The sequence below is a fragment of the Pagrus major genome, chromosome 6 (assembly GCF_040436345.1).
Source record: "Pagrus major chromosome 6, Pma_NU_1.0".
In the NCBI taxonomy this organism is placed as follows: Eukaryota; Metazoa; Chordata; class Actinopteri; order Spariformes; family Sparidae; genus Pagrus; species Pagrus major.
Window position 1 is genome coordinate 3744663 of NC_133220.1, and position 10697 is coordinate 3755359.

The 10697-nt window shown below is 39.6% G+C and overlaps 1 long non-coding RNA gene across 1 annotated transcript; it reads left to right on the forward strand.

Annotated features, from left to right (window-relative positions):
- Window positions 1-4294: 4294 nt before the first annotated feature.
- On the forward strand, window positions 4295-8306 carry LOC140997652 (uncharacterized). Its single transcript, XR_012179379.1, has 4 exons — window positions 4295-4347; window positions 5811-5861; window positions 7438-7488; window positions 8253-8306. It is a non-coding gene; the product is annotated as an uncharacterized lncRNA (long non-coding RNA).
- Window positions 8307-10697: the final 2391 nt, after the last annotated feature.

A 10697-nucleotide genomic window follows, 5' to 3' on the forward strand; every position in this document is an offset into this window, starting at 1 on the left:
TACAATGAGCTGCAGAGCATCAGAGAACAGAGCTGACACTGAGCTGACAGAGAGCAGTAAGCATGGCGGCAGGAACGAAGGGTGCAGAGGTGCTGCAGCTCCCCTAAAACAAGGCATTATTAAAAACACTGATCGATAGGAGTGATCAGACTTGTAGCAGAGACAGAGAGAGAGAGAGCTCATATGTGGACGAGCAGGAAAGAGGGACAGAAGTGTCCACAGGACTTAAAAACTGTTGTTGATCATGAAGCGTAAGATTTCTCTACAACTCTGTGATTTGTCAGTCAGGGTCTCTGTGACCAACAGGAAGATCAGCGTTATATTCGCCCCTCTCCTCTATGAAACGTCTGTATCCTCACTGAGCTGCATTATTATAAACTATGAGGCTGTTTATTCAGGCAGTAACGTGCGTCTCTGTTGAGCCGGTCACAAGTGAACAGCTCGTCAGTTCCCAGCTGACATTCAACGTCTCAGCGTTCATCTCCAGTGACTTGTGATCAGAGGTCACTTCTCCGCTCTGTATACATCACATACATACACATACATCAGTGGAAGAAATTAAACTTTGTCTTGTGCACAAAGAATAAAGAACTTCTTCTAAAACCTGCTGAATTAATGACAAGACCCAAATAATTAAGGATTCATCATAGTGAGCGTCTCACAAAGTTGATAAAGTTTGTCCAAACTCAACAACTTACAAAACTGAGTGATTTTATAAAGGAGTCTGGTGAGTTTCTCTCCCTTTTCATCCTCTTCTCTCTCTCTTCATCTCCTTGCTGTAGTATGTTGGTGTTGTAGTTTGCCGTCTGTTGTAGTGCAGGACGTCCTCAAATTGTTGTTAATAACTATTTAATATAAGTTTTACTTCTACTTGAGAACTTATTTTTGGCTACTCTACCCACTGAATATGTATTTCTGATTCTGGAGTGAACTGTCCCTTTGAGCCAGTTAATCATCTGACATGAGATCCTTTACATTAATACTTAGTAATATAAAAGTTGACTTGATGTAATGTGTACTTTTGTTTTGTTTTCTGCACATTCTCATCTGTGGAAAATGCCTCCTCCAGATGATCCAGATGGTCCAGAGGAAGACTCGAAAGGTAAGTCACCTCTCACAATGTTGGTTCATAACAAATTACATTTACTCAACTTTCAACAAATCCCTCAAAACACACCTCTTCAAAACTTCTTACAATCACCAGAGAAGTTTGTTCTCCTCCTCCACTTTCTGATATGTTCCCTTTACTCACAGATTAATTTTCTTTTTTGTTGTTTCCTTTGTTAAGTGACTTTAGTATCTAGAAAAGCACTATACGTTTAATGTATCATTATTATTATTATTTACATTACATATACTTGAGTCCCTTTTTTGAATAAACTGTACTTTTCTGAGTAGTTTATTACAGAATACTTTTACTTGAGTAGATTGTCAGCTGGTCCCAGGTCTGCTGCTGCTCTGTTATCTACCACAGCCACGCCTCCACATGACATGAAGCAGGATAATGACTGAAGCTACAGCAGGAGTTTGGCTTTCTAATAACGCTAACCGCTAATATTCACAGACGCATTAACAACACACAGTACAATGAGCTGCAGAGCATCAGAGAACAGAGCTGACACTGAGCTGACAGAGAGCAGTAAGCATGGCGGCAGGAACGAAGGGTGCAGAAGTGCTGCAGCTCCCCTAAAACAAGGCATTATTAAAAACACTGATCGATAGGAGTGATCAGACTTGTAGCAGAGAGACAGAGAGAGAGAGCTCATATGTGGACGAGCAGGAAAGAGGGACAGAAGTGTCCACAGGACTTAAAACTGTTGTTGATCATGAAGCGTAAGATTTCTCTACAACTCAGTGATTTGTCAGTCAGGGTCTCTGTGACCAACAGGAAGATCAGCGTTATATTCGCCCCTCTCCTCTATGAAACGTCTGTATCCTCACTGAGCTGCATTATTATAAACTATGAGGCTGTTTATTCAGGCAGTAACGTGCGTCTCTGTTGAGCCGGTCAGGCTGTAACCTTTAACAGTTCAACACTTTATTTAATACCATCACCAGTATTAGACTCAGGAGGTGGTTAGCTTAGCTTAGCATAAAGACTGGAAGAAGAAGGAAACAGACTAAAGTTAGAAATACACCTTCAGCACCAGGCTAACTGTTTCACCCTGTTTATGGGTTTGATGCTAAAGCTCGGCTAATGGCTTCCTGATCCCATCAGACTCCATATTGATAATGAATGAATTGATTAAGTTATGAAGCCAAAGAGCTGAACATGTTCTGGTATCAGCTCTGTGACTCACAGCTGTTGGTGCTCATTATTAACACTCAGGTGTCAAAGTGCTTCATTTGGCAGCAGAGTGAGTTTGAATTGGATGTTTATAATAATCCTAATATGTAGTGATGAAGCTGAAATCATGACGTGTCATTAAATGTGAGACGGTGATCTAATGTTATGTTTGGTGGTCGACCTCAGTGTAACATTGAACATTGAGATTCTTCTGTAAAACAACGAAAGTAAAACTGAAACCGTTCAGAGCAACTTTTCACTCTCCATTCTTGACTGTTTGAAAACAGACTTTTAAAAGATGATACAAACATTAAAATCTGCACCAAAATCATTTCTGTGTGATATAAAAGTTGACTTTCTATAATGTAAACTTTTGTTTTCTGCAGTGTCTGTGGTGCAAATGCCTCCTACAGAGGATTCAGATGAAGACTCGAAAGGTAAGTCCCCTCTCACAATGTTGGTTCGTAACAAATTACTTTTACTCCACTTTCAACAAATCCCTCAAAACACACCTCTTCAAAACTTCTTACAATCACCAGAGAAGTTTGTTCTCCTCCTCCACTTTCTGATATGTTCCCTTTACTCACTAATTATTTTCTTTTTTTGTTGTTTCCTTTGTTAAGTGACTTTAGTATCTAGAAAAGCACTATACGTTTAATGTATCATTATTATTATTTACATTACATATACTTGAGTCAGTTTTTTGAATAAACTGTACTTTTCTGAGTAGTTTATTACAGAATACTTTTACTTGAGTAGATTGTCAGCTGGTCCCAGGTCTGCTGCTGCTCTGTTATCTACCACAGCCACGCCTCCACATGACATGAAGCAGGATAATGACTGAAGCTACAGCAGGAGTTTGGCTTTCTAATAACGCTAACCGCTAATATTCACAGACGCATTAACAACACACAGTACAATGAGCTGCAGAGCATCAGAGAACAGAGCTGACACTGAGCTGACAGAGAGCAGTAAGCATGGCGGCAGGAACGAAGGGTGCAGAGGTGCTGCAGCTCCCCTAAAACAAGGCATTATTAAAAACACTGATCGATAGGAGTGATCAGACTTGTAGCAGAGAGACAGAGAGAGAGAGAGCTCATATGTGGACGAGCAGGAAAGAGGGACAGAAGTGTCCACAGGACTTAAAAACTGTTGTTGATCATGAAGCGTAAGACTTCCCTACAACTCTGTGATTTGTCAGTCAGGGTCTCTGTGACCAACAGGAAGATCAGCGTTATATTCGCCCCTCTCCTCTATGAAACGTCTGTATCCTCACTGAGCTGCATTATTATAAACTATGAGGCTGTTTATTCAGGCAGTAACGTGCGTCTCTGTTGAGCCGGTCAGGCTGTAACCTTTAACAGTTCAACACTTTAAGTATTAACATCACCAGTATTAGACTCAGGAGGTGGTTAGCTTAGCTTAGCACAAAGTAATGGAAGCAGGAGGAAACAGACTAAAGTTAGAAATACACCTTCAGCACCAGGCTAACTGTTTCACCCTGTTTATGGGTTTGATGCTAAAGCTCGGCTAATGGCTTCCTGATCCCATCAGACTCCATATTGATAATGAATGAATTGATTAAGTTATGAAGCCAAAGAGCTGAACATGTTCTGGTATCAGCTCTGTGACTCACAGCTGTTGGTGCTCATTATTAACACTCAGGTGTCAAAGTGCTTCATTTGGCAGCAGAGTGAGTTTGAATTGGATGTTTATAATAATCCTAATATGTAGTGATGAAGCTGAAATCATGACGTGTCATTAAATGTGAGACGGTGATCTAATGTTATGTTTGGTGGTCGACCTCAGTGTAACATTGAACATTGAGATTCTTCTGTAAAACAACGAAAGTAAAACTGAAACCGTTCAGAGCAACTTTTCACTCTCCATTCTTGACTGTTTGAAAACAGACTTTTAAAAGATGATACAAACATTAAAATCTGCACCAAAATCATTTCTGTGTGATGTAAAAGTTGACTTTCTGTAATGTAAACTTTTGTTTTCTGCAGTGTCTGTGGTGCAAATGCCTCCTACAGAGGATTCAGATGAAGACTCGAAAGGTAAGTCCCCTCTCAGCAATGTTGGTTCGTAACAAATGACTTTTACTCAACTTTCAACAAATCCCTCAAAACACACCTCTTCAAAACTTCTTACAATCACCAGAGAAGTTTGTTCTCCTCCTCCACTTTCTGATATGTTCCCTTTACTCACTAATTATTTTCTTTTTTTGTTGTTTCCTTTGTTAAGTGACTTTAGTATCTAGAAAAGCACTATACGTTTAATGTATCATTATTATTATTTAACAATTCATCATAGTGAGCGTCTCACAAAGTTGATAAAGTTTGTCCAAACTCAACAACTTACAAAACTGAGTGATTTTATAAAGGAGTCTGGTGAGTTTCTCTCCCTTTTCATCCTCTTCTCTCTCTTCATCTCCTTGCTGTAGTATGTTGGTGTTGTAGTTTGCCGTCTGTTGTAGTGCAGGACGTCCTCTAATTGTTGTTAATAACTATTAAATATAAGTTTTACTTCTACTTGAGAACTTATTTTTGGCTACTCTACCCACTGAATATGTATTTCTGATTCTGCAGTGAACTGTCCCTTTGAGCCAGTTAATCATCTGACATGAGATACTTTACATTAATACTTAGTAATATAAAAGTTGACTTGATGTAATGTAAACTTTTGTTTTGTTTTCTGCAGATTATCATCCGTGGAAAATGCCTCATCCAGATGATCAAGAGGAAGACTGGAACGGTAAGTCACCTCTCAGCAATGTTGGTTCGTAACAAATTACTTTTACTCCACTTTCAAAAATCCCTCAAAACACACCTCTTCAAAACTTCTTACAATCACCAGAGAAGTTTGTTCTCCTCCTCCACTTTCTGATATGTTCCCTTTACTCACAGATTAATTTTCTTTTTTTGTTGTTTCCTTTGTTAAGTGACTTTAGTATCTAGAAAAGCACTATACGTTTAATGTATCATTATTATTATTTACATTACATATACTTGAGTCAGTTTTTTGAATAGATTGTACTTTTCTGAGTAGTTTATTACAGAATACTTTTACTTGAGTAGATTGTCAGCTGGTCCCAGGTCTGCTGCTGCTCTGTTATCTACCACAGCCACGCCTCCACATGACATGAAGCAGGATAATGACTGAAGCTACAGCAGGAGTTTGGCTTTCTAATAACGCTAACCGCTAATATTCACAGACGCATTAACAACACACAGTACAATGAGCTGCAGAGCATCAGAGAACAGAGCTGACACTGAGCTGACAGAGAGCAGTAAGCATGGCGGCAGGAACGAAGGGTGCAGAGGTGCTGCAGCTCCCCTAAAACAAGGCATTATTAAAAACACTGATCGATAGGAGTGATCAGACTTGTAGCAGAGACAGAGAGAGAGAGAAAACAGACTTTTAAAAGATGATGCAAACATTAAAATCTGCACCAAAATCATTTCTGTGTGATGTAAAAGTCGACTTTCTTTAATGTCAACTTTTGTTTTGTTTTCTGCAGATTCACGATGGAGAAGGCGTCGTCGTGGTGATCCAGGGATTAACTCATCAGGTAAGTCTCCTCTCAGCAATGTTGGTTCATAACAAACGACATTTATTTCACTTTCAACAAATCCCTCAAAACACACCTCTTCAAAACTTCTTACAATCACCAGAGAAGTTTGTTCTCCTCCTCCACTTTCTGATATGTTCCCTTTACTCACAGATTCATTTTCTTTCTTTTTTGTTGTTTCCTTTGTTAAGTGACTTTAGTATCTAGTAAAGCACTATACGTTTGATGTATCATTATTATTATTTACATTACATATACCTGAGTCACTTTTTTGAATAAACTGTACTTTTCTGAGTAGTTTACTACAGAATACTTTTACTTGAGTAGATTGTCAGCTGGTCCCAGGTCTGCTGCTGCTCTGTTATCTACCACAGCCACGCCTCCACATGACATGAAGCAGGATAATGACTGAAGCTACAGCAGGAGTTTGGCTTTCTAATAACGCTAACCGCTAATATTCACAGACGCATTAACAACACACAGTACAATGAGCTGCAGAGCATCAGAGAACAGAGCTGACACTGAGCTGACAGAGAGCAGTAAGCATGGCGGCAGGAACGAAGGGTGCAGAGGTGCTGCAGCTCCCCTAAAACAAGGCATTATTAAAAACACTGATCGATAGGAGTGATCAGACTTGTAGCAGAGAGACAGAGAGAGAGAGAGCTCATATGTGGACGAGCAGGAAAGAGGGACAGAAGTGTCCACAGGACTTAAAAACTGTTGTTGATCATGAAGCGTAAGATTTCTCTACAACTCTGTGATTTGTCAGTCAGGGTCTCTGTGACCAACAGGAAGATCAGCGTTATATTCGCCCCTCTCCTCTATGAAACGTCTGTATCCTCACTGAGCTGCATTATTATAAACTATGAGGCTGTTTATTCAGGCAGTAACGTGCGTCTCTGTTGAGCCGGTCAGGCTGAAACCTTTAACAGTTCAACACTTTAAGTAATACCATCACCAGTATTAGACTCAAGAGGTGGTTAGCTTAGCTTAGCATAAAGACTGGAAGCAGAAGGAAACAGACTAAAGTTAGAAATACACCTTCAGCACCAGGCTAACTGTTTCACCCTGTTTATGGGTTTGATGCTAAAGCTAGGCTAATGGCTTCCTGATTCCATCAGATTCCATATTGATAATGAATGAATTGATTAAGTTATGAAGCCAAAGAGCTGAACGTGTTCTGGTATCAGCTCTGTGACTCACAGCTGTTGGTGCTCATTATTAACACTCAGGTGTCAAAGTGCTTCATTTGGCAGCAGAGTGAGTTTGAATTGGATGTTTATAATAATCCTAATATGTAGTGATGAAGCTGAAATCATGACGTGTCATTAAATGTGAGACGGTGATCTAATGTTTTGTTTGGTGGTCGACCTCAGTGTAACATTGAACATTGAGTTTCTTCTGTAAAACAATGAAAGTAAAACTGAAACCGTTCAGAGCAACTTTTCACTCTCCATTCTTGACTGTTTGAAAACAGACTTTTAAAAGATGATACAAACATTAAAATCTGCACCAAAATCATTTCTGTGTGATGTAAAAGTCGACTTTCTGTAATGTAAACTTTTGTTTTCTGCAGTGTCTGTGGTGCAAATGCCTCCTACAGAGGATTCAGAGGAAGACTCGAAAGGTAAGTCACCTCTCACAATGTTGGTTCGTAACAAATTACTTTTACTCCACTTTCAAAAATCCCTCAAAACACACCTCTTCAAAACTTCTTACAATCACCAGAGAAGTTTGTTCTCCTCCTCCACTTTCTGATATGTTCCCTTTACTTGCTAATTATTTTCTTTTGTTGTTGTTTCCTTTGTTAAGTGACTTTAGTATCTAGAAAAGCACTATACATTTAATGTATCATTATTATTATTTACATTACATATACTCGAGTCACTTTTTTGAATAAACTGTACTTTTCTGAGTAGTTTATTACAGAATACTTTTACTTGAGTAGATTGTCAGCTGGTCCCAGGTCTGCTGCTGCTCTGTTATCTACCACAGCCACGCCTCCACATGACATGAAGCAGGATAATGACTGAAGCTACAGCAGGAGTTTGGCTTTCTAATAACGCTAACCGCTAATATTCACAGACGCATTAACAACACACAGTACAATGAGCTGCAGAGCATCAGAGAACAGAGCTGACACTGAGCTGACAGAGAGCAGTAAGCATGGCGGCAGGAACGAAGGGTGCAGAGGTGCTGCAGCTCCCCTAAAACAAGGCATTATTAAAAACACTGATCGATAGGAGTGATCAGACTTGTAGCAGAGACAGAGAGAGAGAGAAAACAGACTTTTAAAAGATGATGCAAACATTAAAATCTGCACCAAAATCATTTCTGTGTGATGTAAAAGTCGACTTTCTTTAATGTCAACTTTTGTTTTGTTTTCTGCAGATTCACGATGGAGAAGGCGTCGTCGTGGTGATCCAAGGATTAACTCATCAGGTAAGTCACCTCTCACAATGTTGGTTCATAACAAATTACATTTACTCCACTTTCAACAAATCCCTCAAAACACACCTCTTCAAAACTTCTTACAATCACCAAAGAAGTTTGTTCTCCTCCTCCACTTTCTGATATGTTCCCTTTACTCACAGATTAATTTTCTCTTTTTGTTGTTTCCTTTGTTAAGTGACTTTAGTATCTAGAAAAGCACTATACGTTTAATGTATCATTATTATTATTTACATTACATATACTTGAGTCCCTTTTTTGAATGAATTGTACTTTTCTGAGTAGTTTATTACAGAATACTTTTACTTGAGTAGATTGTCAGCTGGTCCCAGGTCTGCTGCTGCTCTGTTATCTACCACAGCCACGCCTCCACATGACATGAAGCAGGATAATGACTGAAGCTACAGCAGGAGTTTGGCTTTCTAATAACGCTAACCGCTAATATTCACAGACGCATTAACAACACACAGTACAATGAGCTGCAGAGCATCAGAGAACAGAGCTGACACTGAGCTGACAGAGAGCAGTAAGCATGGCGGCAGGAACGAAGGGTGCAGAGGTGCTGCAGCTCCCCTAAAACAAGGCATTATTAAAAACACTGATCGATAGGAGTGATCAGACTTGTAGCAGAGAGACAGAGAGAGAGAGAGCTCATATGTGGACGAGCAGGAAAGAGGGACAGAAGTGTCCACAGGACTTAAAAACTGTTGTTGATCATGAAGCGTAAGATTTCTCTACAACTCTGTGATTTGTCAGTCAGGGTCTCTGTGACCAACAGGAAGATCAGCGTTATATTCGCCCCTCTCCTCTATGAAACGTCTGTATCCTCACTGAGCTGCATTATTATAAACTATGAGGCTGTTTATTCAGGCAGTAACGTGCGTCTCTGTTGAGCCGGTCAGGCTGAAACCTTTAACAGTTCAACACTTTAAGTAATAACATCACCAGTATTAGACTCAGGAGGTGGTTAGCTTAGCTTAGCACAAAGTACTGGAAGCAGAAGGAAACAGACTAAAGTTAGAAATACACCTTCAGCACCAGGCTAACTGTTTCACCCTGTTTATGGGTTTGATGCTAAAGCTCGGCTAATGGCTTCCTGATCCCATCAGACTCCATATTGATAATGAATGAATTGATTAAGTTATGAAGCCAAAGAGCTGAACATGTTCTGGTATCAGCTCTGTGACTCACAGCTGTTGGTGCTCATTATTAACACTCAGGTGTCAAAGTGCTTCATTTGGCAGCAGAGTGAGTTTGAATTGGATGTTTATAATAATCCTAATATGTAGTGATGAAGCTGAAATCATGACGTGTCATTAAATGTGAGACGGTGATCTAATGTTATGTTTGGTGGTCGACCTCAGTGTAACATTGAACATTGAGATTCTTCTGTAAAACAATGAAAGTAAAACTGAAACCGTTCAGAGCAACTTTTCACTCTCCATTCTTGACTGTTTGAAAACAGACTTTTAAAAGATGATACAAACATTAAAATCTGCACCAAAATCATGTCTGTGTGATGTAAAAGTCGACTTTCTATAATGTCAACTTTTGTTTTCTGCAGTGTCTGTGGTGTAAATGCCTCCTACAGAGGATTCAGATGAAGACTCGAAAGGTAAGTCCCCTCTCACAATGATGGTTCGTAACAAATGACTTTTACTCCACTTTCAACAAATCCCTCAAAACACACCTCTTCAAAACTTCTTACAATCACCAGAGAAGTTTGTTCTCCTCCTCCACTTTCTGATATGTTCCCTTTACTCACTAATTATTTTCTTTTTTGTTGTTTCCTTTGTTAAGTGACTTTAGTATCTAGAAAAGCACTATACATTTAATGTATCATCATTATTATTTACATTACATATACTTGAGTCCCTTTCTTGAATAAATTGTACTTTTCTGAGTAGTTTATTACAGAATACTTTTACTTGAGTAGATTGTCAGCTGGTCCCAGGTCTGCTGCTGCTCTGTTATCTACCACAGCCACGCCTCCACATGACATGAAGCAGGATAATGACTGAAGCTACAGCAGGAGTTTGGCTTTCTAATAACGCTAACCGCTAATATTCACAGACGCATTAACAACACACAGTACAATGAGCTGCAGAGCATCAGAGAACAGAGCTGACACTGAGCTGACAGAGAGCAGTAAGCATGGCGGCAGGAACGAAGGGTGCAGAGGTGCTGCAGCTCCCCTAAAACAAGGCATTATTAAAAACACTGATCGATAGGAGTGATCAGACTTGTAGCAGAGAGACAGAGAGAGAGAGAGCTCATATGTGGACGAGCAGGAAAGAGGGACAGAAGTGTCCACAGGACTTAAAAACTGTTGTTGATCATGAAGCGTAAGATTTCTCTACAACTCTGTGATTTGTCAGTCAGGGT